This window comes from Crocodylus porosus, unplaced genomic scaffold, assembly GCF_001723895.1.
Source record: "Crocodylus porosus isolate Cpor-Errol unplaced genomic scaffold, CroPor_comp1, whole genome shotgun sequence".
Classification (NCBI taxonomy): Eukaryota; Metazoa; Chordata; order Crocodylia; family Crocodylidae; genus Crocodylus; species Crocodylus porosus.
Genome location: NW_017728950.1, coordinates 10,036,866 through 10,053,881, shown reverse-complemented (window position 1 = coordinate 10,053,881; position 17,016 = coordinate 10,036,866). Strand labels below are relative to the sequence as shown.

At 43.0% G+C, this 17,016-nt stretch overlaps 1 protein-coding gene across 1 annotated transcript in view; it reads left to right on the top strand.

Annotated features, from left to right (window-relative positions):
- CHSY3 (chondroitin sulfate synthase 3) overlaps positions 1-17,016 on the top strand; it is a 251,977-nt gene that overhangs the window by 28,453 nt on the left and 206,508 nt on the right. The window lies entirely within an intron of this gene.

Here is a 17,016-nt window from a genome sequence, read left to right as displayed (position 1 = left end):
GGGATGGGGCCTGGCAGCACTATACGTCTTCTAGATTTGATATTTTGTAGAATAGAGGGAGACTACAGGTCTGCTAACTTGTAATACCTAAAAGATCCCAAGGCTCTCTTTCTGACAGCCTCAAAGGTTATTATAGACAGTAAAAAGACCAAGGCTGAATTGATTCAATCTTTGCAGGTTAATCTAAACTGTGTAGACTGAACAGAGAAGCAAGCGAATAGACAATCACTTTTGATTCTGGAAATGTAGCCACATTCCTGCAGTTGCTCAGACTAGAAGCTGGGGGGTACCAGTGCATGTCTTCCCTTTCCTTTGACAATGGCTGGAAGGCTGGAGGAAAGCTGGGAGAGAAGCCCTCTGAGGCTTTTTCCCCTCCGTGCTCAAGCTGGAGGGAGTGTGGCTAGGCCCTGGGCCAGCCCTCTGAGTGTGGTTTTGGGGGTTTTAAACCCCCACCCTGGCCTGCATAGACCCCAGGCAGGGTGTGCCAGAGTGGGGAGGGGGCAAGCAGCCCCTACCAGGCTTTTCCCCTGCTTCCCATCTTTATTAACGATTTGGATGTGGGGGTGAAGAGCTCACTGGCCAAGTTTGCGGTTGACACCAAGTTATTGGGGAACATGGTCATGCTTGAAGATAGGCTACAATTACAGGCGGACTTAGACAGACTAGCAAATTGGGTGGATTGAAACAAGTTCAATGTTGAGCTACATAAAGTGCTCCACCTCGGGATGAGCAACTCCCAACACGCCTACAGGCTTGGTGGCACCAAACTAACTAGCACCATTAATTAAAGGGATCTGTGGGTAATAATAGACCACAGTATAAATATGAGCTGGCAGTGCAATGCTGTAGCCAGTAGGGCAAATAAAACTCTGGCATGCATCGATTGATGCATCTCCAGCAAAGCCAAGGAGGTGATTCTTTCACTATACTCAGCACTGGTGAGACTGCAGCTGGAGTACTGCATCCAGTTCAGGGCACCCCACTTCAACAAGGACATGGACAAGCTTGGGAGAGTCCGAAGAAGAGCTACCCATATGATCACAGTCTTAAAAGGCAAGCCATACAAGGAAAGTCTGAGGGATCAGGGACTCTTCAGCCTGAGGAAAAGAAGGCTGAGAGGGGACCTGGAAGCAGCTTACCACTACACTAGGGGAGTACATCAAGAGCTCAATGAGCAACTGTTCACCAGGGCCTCCGAGGAGAAAACTAGGAGTAATAGCCACAAACTCCTGGAAGATTGAGTCAAGCTCAACATGAGGAGAAACTTCTTCACAGTCAGGTGTCCAGACTGAAATAAACTCTCTCCAGAGGTGGTGCAATCACCTATCCAGGAAATCTTTAAGAGAAGACCAGTCACCTTGTTGGGGGTCACCTGACCCCAGTTATCTTCCCTGCTTGGTGCAGGGGGCTGGACCTGATGCTCTTCTGAGGCGTACAGTCTATGAATCTATGGTCAACTGACAGTATTTGACTGGTTAATAAACCAGCTTGCCAATCCTAGGCAATGGGTTTTGTAAGAGAAACAGCTTAGAGTTCTAGTTTTAAAAGGTAGAGCTCAGCAAGAGGTACTTATAGTTGTGTCCTATGAAGTTCTTGGCACGTTTATGGGTATTATAAAATAACAGTGTCCAGTAGAGTGTGTTCTATACATTAGTTAACATAAAGTTCTTAATAGAAATTCAATGATATATTCTTAACTTGTTCTCCTTTATTAATTGGCCACTTGGAAAATTTGCATCTGGTGCAGCATGCGGTATTCAGCCAGCTCCAACTTGTGCTTCCTCTGACCACTTTATCATCTTGTTCTATCGTTTGCTTTGTTCTCAAGCTTTAGAGAAAATTTCCGGTTATACTTATGTGTTGTTTTTTTTGTTTTTTTTGTTTTTTTTTTTTAAAGGAGAATGTCTTAAAAGGACATACAGTCCTTTTATTGGGTTTCAATTTAAAATCTGTACTTGTATTTCACTCCTCTTCTATCAACATATATCTTACCCAGTAGCAGATCAGACCTGAATATGTTACAATGCACAGCAACTTCTGGAAACGCAAGGTGAAGATAAAACTCCTGCTTCTTGGTAAATTGTCAGATTGATTCAGACCCTACTCCCACATTCAGTGCATAAAGCAGGAAAAAGTAAATTAACATTGGAACAGTGACTGTATAGAAGGAGATTAGTAACAACATAACCAGTCCCAGTCCAGTTCCTGGCTGCAAACTCAATACAGTGTTTTAATAGCTTGCCCAAACTTAATAGTTTTATATAGTGTGCAAATTCTGTGGTGAATTTTATCTTAATCTATTCCAGCAAGCCTGTTTTAGTGACAGGTAACAAACTATACAAGTTTTTTATTCAAATGCTGACCAGAAAATAGTGTGGATTAAATAGTGCTGCTTCCAATTCTAATAGAGTGATATAACAAAAGAACAGGTTCTTTTCCTGAATTTTAAGTATCAAATGCAAAAAAAGGGAAAAATCTAGTAGTTTGGAAAAATCATGTGTGCTGTGAATAGTTGAAGGGGTCAGTGAACTGAGACTCTTCTGAGTTTGTTATTTGGCCACAATAAATAACAAGACTAAAAAATCTTTTTGCCAGTGAAGAGCGGGGGTGGGGGGGATTCATAACTCACGTATGTGAGGGAACAGGGAGGAGGAGGTAGCGGGATGGCTTAGTGAAGGACTGCTGGGTACGGCCAGTCAAGTCTGAAAGAAAGAGGAAAAAGAACATTTCCAACAGTCAAGGAAGGGTGGTAACACATATTTATTAAAACTACCAGCTGGAAGTTAACACTGTGGAGAGGCCAAAGAGATCACCTTTCCTCTTTGCTGCCATTCCTGGTTTCTTCTGGAGTGCTATCCCTGAAGCTGAATTCTGGGCATCTTGGCTTTGAATCCCTTCTTAGCTAGCGGACTTTATTAAGTTTGGCCAGGAAATATTTAAAGTTTTATTATTTTCAGATGTTTTAAAGTAAAACATTTTTCAGTGCTTCTGTAAAATGGTAATGATGAACAATTAAATTTAAAAGTAAAGAAAAGCGTGACCCCATTTGTGTGTGTGGGGAAAGAGATGAAGAGAGAGAGCACTTTTTAAAAAGCCTCTATCTTAATTAAAGCCTGCAATTGTTCTGATATAGATTAATATAAAAGCCATTGATTAAAAAAAATTGCTAGGTGAATCTACAGACCTAAAATAGATAATTTTTTCCCTTTCTTTCTTTTTTGGTTTTATAACCCTTGTATTCTTAAGTAATTAAAATGCACGTAGATAACACAAGGTCTCACTGTCCTTGATAATTTTACAAGAGAAACCTTTTCCTATGAAAGACTGGATATGTGTTCGCTCTTTTTCCCCAATAAGTTATTTCAAAAAGAGTGTAAGAGCCTTATTTAACTAGAAGATCCAAAAGATCTTCCAGATCTATGTTGTTATTTGGCATGCCTTAATGGAACATTTCAGTTGTTTGCAGGTTTTTAAAGTAAGATTCCACATTTCTGTTCCCTAACACCCCTTGTATGTTAGAATTAAATTACCTGATTACTTTGCACTGGTGTAAACCCTTAGTCCAGTGTTACAATGATCCATGTTTCTTTTGCATCAGGGGTGTTGAACCTATCTGACCCTGTGGGTCAGATGAGTGGTGTGGGGTGAGTCCATGGGCTGGATCACACCCATGGACCCCTTCCTCCTCCCCCAGCATACAGGATCTCACAGCTGTTCTTAGTCCCAGACTGGGTGGAATAGCCTCTAGATCCAGCACAATGGGAGAAGGGAAAGCAGAGGGGTCCATGGGCCTGTAGAGCCCCACCGTCCAGCTCCTGGTCCTATTTTGGTCTGAGCAGACTCACATCAGGCACAGTGCAGGGCTGGTTCATGGGCCAGATTCAATCCATGGGCATATGTTTGACATCCCTGTATAACAGGATTGGGACCCCAGGTGTAGCAGCGATGCCATCTGGTGGCCACACAACTCCTGCCCTTCTCTGGCTCTTGATTACCATCCTTTTTCTTTTGTCTGCCATGCCTTGATGTACTGTGTTGATTTTCAAAAGGGAAGCTACTCAAGGGTCCTAGAGAGAACCCTCATCTGTCTTTCAATCAACAGGTCTCTCCTGGACCCAGCTGGTGCCTATCCTGCCCCTTACATGCTAAATGCATTCTCCTGGTTGGTCTGTGCCCCCAGGGCATCTGTTGCCTTAAGGGCTATTCATGGCTTCTTTCTGCCCCTTTAACCATGTCCATGCCTCACAGATGTTATCAGTCAGTCACTGTCATCTCAGGACTACTTAAGGCTCTCTGTCCTTGGGATCTTGTTTTTTCTTATCTCCCTTTGTAGTCACTCTTGGTCCATCAGCTTAAACCAAAATATGAGCCCCCTTGCTACAACTAAAGCTATCCCCACACTGCATCCAAACCGAAACACCAGTTCACTTGCTGTACAGCAAAACACCCCCCCTATACTGTGTCATTTCCCTGTAAGCTATCAGCTCTTAATTTGCAGTTCCCAGAGCAGCTCAGGTATCAGCTTGTCAGTCCCTCTACTGCAGCCATCTGGCTTGGGAACTTTTCTCCCTGCTGCCTGGAGTACTAGACTGACTGCCCAGTCTTGGGCATTGGCTTTATATGCCTCCTAAGCCCTGCCCCTTCCTGTCAGGTTTCCCCTCTGGGCCTGATGACTGAGCTTTTCCTGCTTTTCCTGCTGTGTCCAAACTCATCTGCCTGCAGCACTCCTCTTAATGTAACATGAGCTTTCTGGTTCCCTGTTCCACCCTGTCTTATGTAGAGTTCTTACAGGAAACAGGATTTCTGTTTCATATATTGAAGACTCATCAAGGGAATGATTCCCAATATCCTTTAATAATGTGTTGTCATCAGTCACTGTTTCCATTTACAAATCTTCCTTTGTCTCATCTTAAAATTTCTTACTCTGATCTTTTCCTCTCATTTGAACTGAATGATTTTTATGAAAGTTTTGGCCTGGAGGAGAAAAAATCCTTTTATGAAGAGAAAAGAATTGGGTTCTTTTTCTAGTAGATGGACCAGATTTTGCCATCATTATAGTGAATAGTGTCTTATGTACTAAGTAGTTAACTTCAGTGGAATTATTTACAGAATATACTTTACTCTGAGAGGGAACTGTTGAAATTGCTCTTTCAGAATTTGCTGCTTTCAGCTTGTTTGGTGTCCTGCTAATCTTGAGTTACAGACATAAAGAGTTAATGATTTCTTTCCCCTCTACTTAGCTGGTTGAGAAATTTCTTGATGTTTCAAATTACATATGAAGGTAGTTCTTCCAATCTGGGTCATGGCCTGAGACTGGCCCAGCAGAATCATAAATTGAGACAGTCGAGACTTTATCTTTATGCCAGTATAAGCAACCATACTTGCTGAGTTGGATTTGTGTGTGTTTTCTTCTCTAGATTTGTGAGGGAGTTTTTAATTGAGATGTAGTCCATTAAATTTCATAATGATATGTAAATAAAAGATAGTTTAACTACTATAATGAAGTACACAGTAAAATCAAGGGCCATTACTATTTTTTTCAGTTTGTTAGAGAGGTCATATTTTAGTAAGTAAATGTAGTTCAGTCTGGCTGGTCAGTATCAGGAAAAAATTTGAAGACCTGGCATTACACTTAAGTGCATCTCTATAGCACTGGGACAGATTTCTGCTACAGTTAACTTTTTCAGTGTTAACTCTTTGCATTTTTATGGACTTCTGTTATGATAAGATCAGTTTGCTGGTAATATGTATAGGTTTATAACATGCTTTAAAACTGTGATTAGATAAGCTTATCTTTAATGTATCCAGGTTTATAATTGACTGATATGTAAATTCTTGCAGTATTGCAAAAGAAATGATACCAACATGAAGAAACTTTCAAAAAGGGTTAGTAAATATAGAACAATTCCTATTCTACCATTTAAAACAGTTCAGCTGTGTTAAAAATAGGATTGGTGCAAATTCTCCATTAAGAATATAATTAAGAAATATATCGTGTTGCAGTATTTAATTACAACAGGGATTTTCTTTTGTGATCTATGTCATTGTTTCTACATTTTTAATATCATGCTATATCCATCAATCTAGCTATATATATGGCCCTCGTAACTACAGTATTTATCACCCTAAAAGGTCTTTTCTGTGCTTCAATACATTTAAAAGTGATTATGGTATAAATATATTAACTAAAATAATTGGATGTACCTACATTAATATTTAGTAATTATTCCATTACAGTTCTAAATGTGAAAAATTTGTCTTCTAGTACAAATTAAAAACTTAGGTATACACCAATGTTCTACATGCATTTGGGAGTATATCTATTGGCTGCATACGGATGTTCATGGAGGTTAAGGGGAGGTTAGATCATGTTAAAAATGGCCACCCAATCTAACTTAATTCATCCAGGTACAGACAGTACACTTTAGATCCTAGTAAGTTTGATTTTAAGTGTGAACTGTACTGAAGTTCCAGGAAGGTTAGATCAGTCTAAAAATGGCTGTCTCAATCTTAGTTAAGTCTGCCTCTGAGGTAGTTTAATTTAGATCAGGTTGGCCCTTTTTAGACTGATCTAACTTTCCCAAACTTCTGTACATCTCCCAGTCCTGGGGCTGTGCTTTTCTTACCCCTTCCTTGTCATGGGGTGATTTTTAGCATCCTCCCCTTTCTCCACCCCTAGGTGGACAAACCCCACCCCCAGGGACCAGCTTCCCACCCCCACCAACCCATCAACCCTCCCACCGTGCAAACCATTTCTGGTACTGCTTTTATCAGTGTTTGGCAATGTTGCAAGTTGAGGAAGTAAGTTCCAGTAGGGGGAGTTATAGGGGTTAGGTTTGCCATGGGGGTTGTTTGTTTGTGGGTACAGTCAGTGGGCTAAAAATATTCCATAGTCTTGGGGGATGGGGCGCAGAGCCTCTGCAGACCTTGCAAGATGCCCTGATCCTACCAGAGCTTTACCAGCCCCCCTGCAGATGCTGCCTGCCCCCCTGACCACCCCCATAAATGCCAACTACCCCTCCAATCCCTCCCTGCTAGTCCCCCCATCCCAACTTACTTTAGATTGGGTGGCTATTTTTAACTGGAACTAATCTCCCTCTAACCTCCTCAAATGTCTGTATGCAGCCATAATGGCAAATCATTTTGCTTCCCACCCATTCCACAAAAGGGTACTGATTCTAAAGAGCAGTTAGGCTTTCATTAGAGAACCTGTATTATGTGTGTTTAGTGTTTGTTTGTTGTTTTTAAAGTTTGGAAATTCTTTTCTTTATTAATAAATGTTATTTCTTTATGCTGCATTCCTTTGTATATCTAGTTATTTGCTTTATTTTTGTTGGGCTTGCTGATAAAATACAACAGCAGGTATGAAGGTAGGATACAGCCAAAAGGCTTGTTTATGATGATCGATTAAAAATAGATTTTCCTAATTTGTTTTAGGAAATGCAATAGTAAGAGATTAATTGACAATCTGATTTTGTTTGTTTTTATTTTTCCCTTTTGGTAAAGAAAATGCAAATTGTGTTATCTTTAATAAAACTGCAAAGAATATTTGCATTTTGAGAGTTACACCTCATATTTTACTTTTAAAAGCATTTTTAACAGAAATGCTACTGATGTGTCTCCTTGACAAACGTAGTGTATCATTTTTGGGTCTTTTTGTGAACTTTAGATTTGGCGTGGTTTTTCAATGCTTGTATGCCACTTTAACAACCATTGGGCAAGTCAGATCCTTTCAATGGCTTTGCACTTGCTAACCAAACTCTCTTATAATGACTGGGCTGTCAGAGGCTGTGTCTACATGATATTGATTGCACACTTGTTACTGAGTAGTCATTTAGTACTTGCATAATCAAGTACAGGCAGTCCTTGACTTACAACATTTCGAGTTACAATATTTTGCACTTAAAATGTTTATAAATTGACACCCTGTTTCAACTTTCTGATGTCAGTTTCGACTTTACAATGCTTGATCCAACGTGATGTGACGCCAGCGAACATGTTCGCTGCATTGTCCATCTCCCTGGAGAACATCTGTCCAAATTTCTTTGGACGCTTTCTTTGAGAGAGCAAACAAGACTCCAGAAAAACCTGCAGCCGAGACTCCCGAGAAGACTCCAGCCAAGAACCCTTCAAAAAGTCCAACTAAGAGCCCTTAAAGAAGCCCAGCTAAGTCAACCCAAAGAAGTCTTTCCAAATCAATATGATAGTTATTTACAATATAAATACATTAATGTAGCTATATTACTCGTCTATAATTGATCAAGTACAAAATTCTGGGGTATTTTTGGTGAAAACAGGGTATTGGACCTTGGTTCAGGAACCCATCCCCCATTTATAACATTATTTCCTGTGGGAAAATCGGTTCCAGGTTACAATGTTTTGACTTAAGATGCAGTTTTCAGGAACCAATTATGTTGTAAGTGCGAGGACTGTCTGTACTAAATGACTACACAGTAATGAGCATTACTGCACAGTAGCATCTCTGCACGGCTTCTAAGTGATGCTGACTGTGCAGTAGTTCGTTATTACTGCTCAATAGCATCATATCACGGTTAGCGTCCTGCAACACTAGTGTGCAGTAGGAATTAGCTAGTGTGCAGTAAGCGTCTCATGTAGACGTGGCTAGACAGAAGGTATTGTGATTTTGAAACCTTTGTATATACTGCATCTCTTTTGCATCTAAGTAAATCTTGGATCTTTTCCCTGTGTACGGTTATTTTCTTTTTCTTCCAGTCTATATGATATTTTTAAATGTTTTTATGAGGAACCTCTTTAACTCTCCTTCTACAGCTTTAGCTGGGCTAAATGTAAAAGTACAGAAAAATATGAGTTGTTAGAGAAATGTGTTGTTAAAGAAGTAGAATGTAGCAATCTAAAGGTTTTGATTCTTTACTTTTATGCATCTTTTAATACTGTACAACTTTCAAAATATACCATACCTAGGGAAAATAGGCTTTTGAGATATTAGACCTTATTGGGCACTTCAGATGTTTAAATTCATTGGTACAGTGCTGTAGCTTTTTGCCCCCTGTAACTTTTACCAGTTGCAAACATGTTAACCCTCTAGGCAGTGGTGAAACTAGAATGAGGTGATAGGGCCAAATGCCCTAGTGCCGATAGGGATGGAGGGTGAAAAAATGGTTCTTGCTAGAGCCACATGATTGCAATTGTAGCAGCAGTGGCAACTTGTATTGCAAATTTCTTGCAAAATTTCTAGCAAGATAGTGCATACCGGTGTTCCCTGTTCCCTGCTCCCCCTGCATTCCCACATCAGGGTGTCCCTGATCGGGTGGTTGCAGGGGCAAGGAGGGGGAAGCGAGCAGCTGCTGCTCCATTCCTCTTGGTGCCAGCAGAAGTGGAACAGCATCAGCTCCCTACGTGTTCCCTGGATCAGGGTCACCCTAGGACCGGGAGGAATCCAGAAGTACCTTTTTCCCCCTATGTTTTCCCTGGAGCATTCCCCCCTGTTGGACACTGCCCAACCCCTGAGAGGAGTCCAACAGGAAAACCATACAGGCATTAGTTTCCATAGGGGAAAGTGTGCTGCAGGTAAGAATTTCCTCATTGAAAGGAAGATCTCTGTCTTCAAAGCAGCGTGCTTTTTTGAGGGAGAAAACTGCACTTATGCTTTTACTCGCTAAGTTTCTGGTGGGAGTTTGGAATTTATCTTTTGTGTCATTTGTATACAATAAAAGTGGTAGGGCTGCAAGAAATAGATTAATTTATCTTCTGGCTTTGCCATTTCAGTCTAAACGAATGGGTCAGCCTAACATTACATCTGTGGAGAGATGGAACGAAAGGTATAAAAAGTGAGAGGAAACTAGAGGAATCTTGGAGGTAAACATTTCTGGAATGAGAATATGAAACTTTGCCCTGTTTTATGCTTATTTTTATGGTCTAAAATTAATTTCTTTCCTATTTCCTTAGGATAGTCTTATACGAAGTGTGTTGTAAATAACAGACTTTCTTCAATGGGAAATAGATTAGGTTATACAAAAAGAATAGAAATTGTGGGTATTACTAATTGCAGGACTAGGCAGTACTAGGATGTCATTACCCAGCAAGCTTTTCAATGTTGTGCACAGGGGAAAGGTCTGTGCTATTATTTGCTCGACTCTTTTATTTACTGTTATGTTTCTGTCTAGTAGGCCTGTGAGAGTAGGCAGCTGTTTGATCTGGTTTTGGATCCAGTCACTTTGGATGCCAGGGATCTGATCCAGAGATCTGGATGGGTTCCTGCTTCAATTCGGCCGAAGTGGCTCCAAAGCTTTGGAGCCGCCTCGGAGATCCAGCCATAGGGTATAATGTGGAATGAATGAAACATCTATAACGTCGTCGTTTTTTTCTGATTTGGATGACACTTGCAGGGGTGGTAGCCTCTCCTGAGAGCATGAAGCCTGCCAAGTTTCAAGAAGATCAGTGTAGGGGTTTGGGGGGAACTGCACCCCAAATTCTTGAAGGCAAAACTCATGTCAGGTGTATGTGTTACACCACAGGGGGGTGAAAACTGCAGGTGTGGTGGCCCCGCTAAGACCACAAAGCCTGCCAAGTTTCAAGAAGATCGGTATAGGAGTTTGGGGGGAACTGCACCTCAAGCTGCAGACAAGCAAAACTCGTGACATGGGTGACACTGTGTGTTAAGGCACAGCAGGGTGGTGGCCTCTGCTGTGGCCATGACGCCTGCCAGCTTTCAAGAAGATGGGTGCAGGGGTTCTTGGGCTTCCAGCTCAGGTGGGGGTTCATAAAGCAGCCTACCAAAGGCCTCCCCCTTGCCTGTACCAAGCACAGCCCAGATGGGGGTCTGGAGCTGTGTGTGGGGAGTCATTCCCTCCTCCCTCCCTCCTCAGCTGGCCTGCCAGCTTAGGAGGGGGCATGGCTGGGTGATCAGTCCAGCCCTGGCTTCCAGCTTGGGCAGGGGAAATAAAGCCCCTACTATGGGCTTCCCCCCACCTATACCAGGCACAGCCCAGCTGGGGGTCCAGAACCAGGTGAGGGGGGGAACCATTTTTTTTTCTCCCACTCCCTCCTCAGTTGGCATGCAGCTGAGCAGGGACTGTGGCTGGGTGATGATCAGCCTCACTCCCAGCTCAGTTGGGAGGAGTAAGGCCCCAGTGCAGGCTTTCCCATCCCACTCCCTCCACACTAGGCACAGCTCAGCTGGGGGTCTGGAGCTGGGCTGGGAGGGTCCTTTCCCCCCTCCCTTCCTCAGCTGATCTACCAGCCCAGGAGGCAGCATGGCTAAGGAACTTTGCTGAGCTCCTGGCTCTGGGTGGATGGGGGTGGGGAAAGAGGGAGATATGCCCCACTTGGGGCTTCTACTCTCACCCCGTCACACCAGGGAGATCCTGGTGGTCCAGTGGTGGGGTGGGTTTCTGCTCAAGCTCCCTGCTCTGCCTGCTTGTGATTGAGGAGGGAGCATGGCTAGGGGACTGCCTGGGTCTCAACACTGGGCATGGAGGAGAAGGAGTAATACCCTTCTGGGGGCTTGCCCTTTTCCCTTTCCCATTTCTGGGGAAAACCTGGCTGGGAGTCCAGTGCCAGGGGAGGGATAGCTTCCCCCCATGCCTGTTCATCAGCCAGCTGGACACTGAAAAGACAGGGTGGTTGAGGGACTTGCTTGGCACCAGACTTTCTGCAGCGTCCAGCAGGCTGGGAGGTCTGCTGTTGTGCCCCCTGGCTACTGGTATTGGCTACTGCATGGGTCTGGCTGCCTTGCTGGTTTGAAAAATGAATGTCAGTTCATGTGTTTATCCATTCAGTTGAGGCAGTTTAAAGTAACCTGCAAAAATTGAATTCATTCAGCCTCAGGATTTTTGACTGTCTATACTTAGCCTTAAGGGACAAAGCCTTTATCTATATATAATTTTAATGTTGAAAATAATTATTGTTTGTTTTCATAATTGTCATGATTAATATCCATGATGGCTCATACTGCTTGTATATCCACATGACAAATAACTCTCTTGTTCAAGACAATATTTGGATTTAGCCTACTTAGAACTCCTTTAACATAAATGCCACTTTGATATTATGCCTGCCTATAGCTTTGGAAGTTAAGATGTTATTGTATATGTTAATATGCCAATATTAATGCTTTTGCCTGAACCAGAAGAGTAACTAGGGGAAGGTAGCAGGGCATCAGTCCTGGGTACTAGAGTGGCAGACCTTAAACAGTCTTTGCTATGGCAGCAGCAGCCCTGGGCCATGGCAGCTGGAGCTGGGTGCAGGGATGTGACCGGGCCTGGCCCCCAGGGATGGCCACAATGCCCCTGGTGGCTATGTGGCCTCTGCCCCACTAAGGCTCACTCTTTGGGCTACCTCCTTTTTTACTCTTCCTGCCACTTCTTGATGTTTCTTATCATATATAGAGAGGCTGCCCCCAGGGTCCCTAAGTTAGCCTCAGTTCCTCAGCTGGCTGCTGTTCCCTGCAGTCAGCTCTCCTCAGTCTTGCTCTTAGGGTGCTAAGCTGTGGCCTTTATGGCCCTATTGGTACTTCAGGGCACCAGCTGTCTGCCCCCTATAACCATGCCTATGCCTCACAGATGTTACTCTTGATCCATGTACCAGATTGTACAGATTTCAGCCCCCTTGGCTTTGGTCTGCCAGTTACTTTAGCTGTGGGTTCTTAAGCCTAGGCCCCCTTGCACTGCCCTGGCTCCCCAGTCCTAGCCTCCTTTGCTCTCAGGTTGCAGGCTCTGGCCTGCCCCAGCTTGTGCTTTTTGGGCACCGACCTTCCCCTTCTTGGCCCTAACTTGCCCCTGTTGCTCCCTCTTAGTTGCCCCTCTGTAGGGCTTGAAACCCTGAGTGCCCAGGCACTGTGGTACATGGCCTCCAGTCCTCCCTTACAGGCACAACCTGATCCTCTGGGCTAAGTACAGACAGTCAAAAAGCCCGAGGCTGAATTGGTACAGTCTTCGCAGGTTAGTCTTAGCTGCAAAGATTGAACTAACAAGCAAATTAACAGACATTCACTTTGGATTCAAGAAATGCAGCCACATGCCTGCAGTGGCTTGAGCCAGAACCTAGGGGGTGCTAGGGCATGGCTCTCTGGCATGAAGCCAGCATGGGATGTGTGTTTGCTTCCTTTTCCTTCTGCCCCCAAGGTCTCTGGGATTTGCAGTCCAGACTCACAGCAGTAGGACTCTGCAGAGTTGTTCATCACTACTTCCTGCTTCCAGGTTCCTCTGGAACTTGTAGTCCACCATCACATTTAGGTCAGCACTAAGTCAGCAGAGGAGGGCAGCTTTGTATTTGGGGGAAGGGAAGTTTAACTCCCCTTCCTGGTCCCAAACCCCATTAGGGGTTGGCCGGGGGGGCGGGGGGAGAACAGGCAGTGGCCTAGCTATTGAGATCAGTGAGCCAGTTCTCACTGCTCCAAATACAAAGCAGAGGGATGGGGCTAGCTCTGCTCCCAGGAGCAGACAGCCCAGCCCAGCCCACGGCTGCAAAATGCTGGGATGCTGAGGGACTCTGATTTAACTTGAACCAGGAAGGGGTCTGGGACAGAAGTTTCATAAACCAGTTTGACCCAAATCAGTTAAGTTTGGTAGCACATTCAAACTCGTTTATCTTAAACCAGTTTCAGCCATTTTGAAACTGGTTTATGTGCACTAAAGTTTTATTCTGTTACAGGTGTAAGCAGTTTCTTATCACTTAAACTGGTTTATGTGTAACTTTTGTGCCTAGCCCCAGTGTTAAACTTAACCGCAACACAAATACAAGCATTTGCTTCCAAACAAAATTTTTCCTCGCTCTGGGTCTGTGGCTTTCTGCAAGCTGTCTTTCCCTTTGAGCTCTCCCAGCTATTATGTGTGGTTTGGATCCCTGCCAGACTGTCTGCTATAGCTCCTTTTGCCCATAAGCTCTGCTCCCTGCAACATGCAGGTTCAAACTGCCTGCCTTGCTTCAGGTGCTGTGTTTATATGCCCTGAAGCCCTGGCCCTTGCAGTCAGATCACCTCCTAGCTGTGCACAAGGGTTTTTCCTCATGGCCTCATTTTCCTCATGGCCAGCCTGTCTTTCTCTTGTGGCTTAATGCAGCTGCTTGCAGCTTTTACTCCCAGGCTTTTTGGAAATCTGCCCCACACAGCAAGCTTATTGCAGTGCAGTTAGCTCCTCCTCAGCTGCCTGCCTGCACTGAAAAGTTAGCCTGCTGCACTTTTCCCTTAAAGTAACAGGGGCCTCTGGCTCCCTGTTGCAGGGGATACCAGAGCAGCCTGGGCTGGACAGGCAGTGATGCAACAACCACAGAAGCCTGAGTCCTGTGGGCAGGCAACCACAGGAGCCTGAGTCTCCAGGGCTAGGGACAGACATTCAAAAAGCCTGAACCTGAACTGATTCAATCTTTGTATGTTAGTCTAATCTGGCTAGGCTCAATCAGTTTGTAACTCTACAGACATCCCAGAAATTCAAGCACATGCCTGCAGTGGCTCAGGCTAGAAGCCGGGGGCGCTAGAGCAGCCCTCCCTTTCCTCCCAAAGTGCTGAGCTGAGGGGGACATGGTCAGGCCCTGGCAGGACACTCTAATTTGGGAGGTGTTCCCCCTCTTCTGACCATCCCAGCAGGGAATTGATAACATAGTGTTTATCACCCATAACTCAGTGTTTATCAGTCTATTAAGAAAACAACAGAGGGATATTACCAGCTACTAACTGATTCTGTCTTTGTCCAGTCTGCCACAAGAATGGGGCAATCCCAGCTTAGCAGGGAGTGTGGTGGGGGAGCAGGGGGAATCCAGGCAGATGCCTGCAATCTCTGCTGAGCTCCAGTCAGGGAGGAGCCAGCCCTGCTGTGGAGCAGAGAGCCCAGCCCAATCCAGAGAGGATGCTGGAGGAGTCTGGTTTAACTTAAACTAGCAAGGGGTCTGGGACACACATTACATAAACCAGTTTAACTCAAATCAGTTAAGTCTAATACTACATTCAACTAGTTTTATCTCAAACTGACTTCATCCATTTTCAAACTGATTTCTGTGCTCTGAACATGTATTCTGTTACAGGTTTAAACCGGTTTCTGATCGCTTAAAGACATTATGTCTAACGTTTGCCACTGGCCCAGGGGACTCTTTCCTCCCCCACAAATGCTCTCTGGCACAGATCCCTGTGCACCCTTCCCAAGCAGAGGGTGCCAGGTTTGGGGAAAAGCTAGTGTGCAAAGCTTATTGCCTCTGACCGGCGCACAGAGAAGGTGCTAAAATCTTGATCCATACCACTGATACTCTGGGGAACTGCCATGAACTACGGAAAGTTGTCTGTGTTGGAAATTGCTTGGATGACGTAGCAGAGCACCAATCTGCTTTTTTCTGTAGGGATGGATGATTTGGCGTTCTCTTGCCATATTCTACAAAGCCTGCTTGTCATAAGTTTGTTCCCTTGCAATGTTTACTCTTACCAAAAATAACCTATAGTTACCTTGGAGAGGAATTTCTTCAGTGGAAGGAATGAAAAGTAGCTTGTTTCGTATAATAAATAACACTTTATAAAAAAATAAATAGAACATTGGGAACTGAAATATAATTTGTTACCTAAAACACTAAGAGAAATGCCTGAATTTGATCTTAGACCATAGTGTACTTGATGGAGTTAAAATATGATTTTTTTACAATAAGTGATTTATGTGACTCTAATCAGACTGAAGTTTTATAAAACCAATCTGAAAATTTTTTGTTATTTTAGATTAAAATTTATAATGAGCTAAGTTATGCCATTTTAAATGCTGTATTGTCAAGACACATTTGAATTATAAAACTGCTGCAGGCATAAGATAAAACACTGAAAATTAAATTTCTGACCTTATGAACACCTAAGTGCTTAACTTTACTTATGATAATCCATTGGGACTATGTGTTGAAGTAAAACATAAGGTTATAATATCAGAGCTAAAATGATATATTTAATAAAATTTCTCATAGTGACAAAAATTCTATGCAACATCCAAACAAAATTGCTTCAGCCTTAGAGGTTGGAAGACTTTATATGTGCCTGACAAATAAAACTTGTGACTCATGTAAGGATTACCCTGTCTTGCCTGGCTTTTCCTTTCCATCTTCCTGGGCTTACCAAGGGGAACTTTGTTGGTTGGTTGGCTGGACAGACACATGCCAGGAAAAATCTATTGACTCCTACACACGCACACAGATCTAAGCCCTTTCTTCTGACTGCGTTGCCATTCTGCAATGAAGAGCAAAATATCTCTGCTTTGGGATTAAAAATGGATTTTTTTAGTGCTGTGGATATTGTGTCTTGGGGCTGGGAAGGATTTTTCTTTGCCAGATTGGTCCGAGTCTTGCTGGGTTTTTTGTTTCCTCTTTAGCAGCACAGACATTATGACCTGTCATTTTTCAACACAGCAGAAAATTTCTTAGGAGAGAAATCTGAACTTTTCCTAACAATTAAGAAACAAGAGACAGCAAATGTGAAAGAAATAAAGACTACAAAATAGGAAAAAGTGGAGAAAAATGGGTTTATGAAAAAAATCAGACTTTGTGTTTAAAATTATCTTTATAATGATTTATTTTCCATCCTGAGGTTCAAAATGCATTTAATCTATTTAAAATACATTACAGTGATATTGCAATTATCACTACACTAATCCCAAGTAAATGAGGGAACCCAAATGCATTAAAGTATAGAAATGCAGAGTTGGGATATCCAAGTAATCATAATTTTGCTTCATAGTAGTACTTGGCAGAAATGTATGATTCAGTGGTAATATTTATGGTCTCATACCAGATTGAACACACTTACTTTCACCCCCTCCCACCAACCTTTCTGCTTGTGTCAAAGAAGCTAGTTTGAAAGAAGATGGGTCAAAAGGAGGGGAGATGACTCCAGAGAGATATTTTTTTTCAGTAGTGGTAGTAGTTTATTTACAGCTTTTGCTAAAACGATAGAGTAGAATTAAGAATAATATTGTATAATAATAAAAAATTACCTGATACTTTGTTATTGGTAAAAGAATACAATACAATTACATGTTCTACTAATTTAAATGACTGTAGAATTGGACCTAATATATG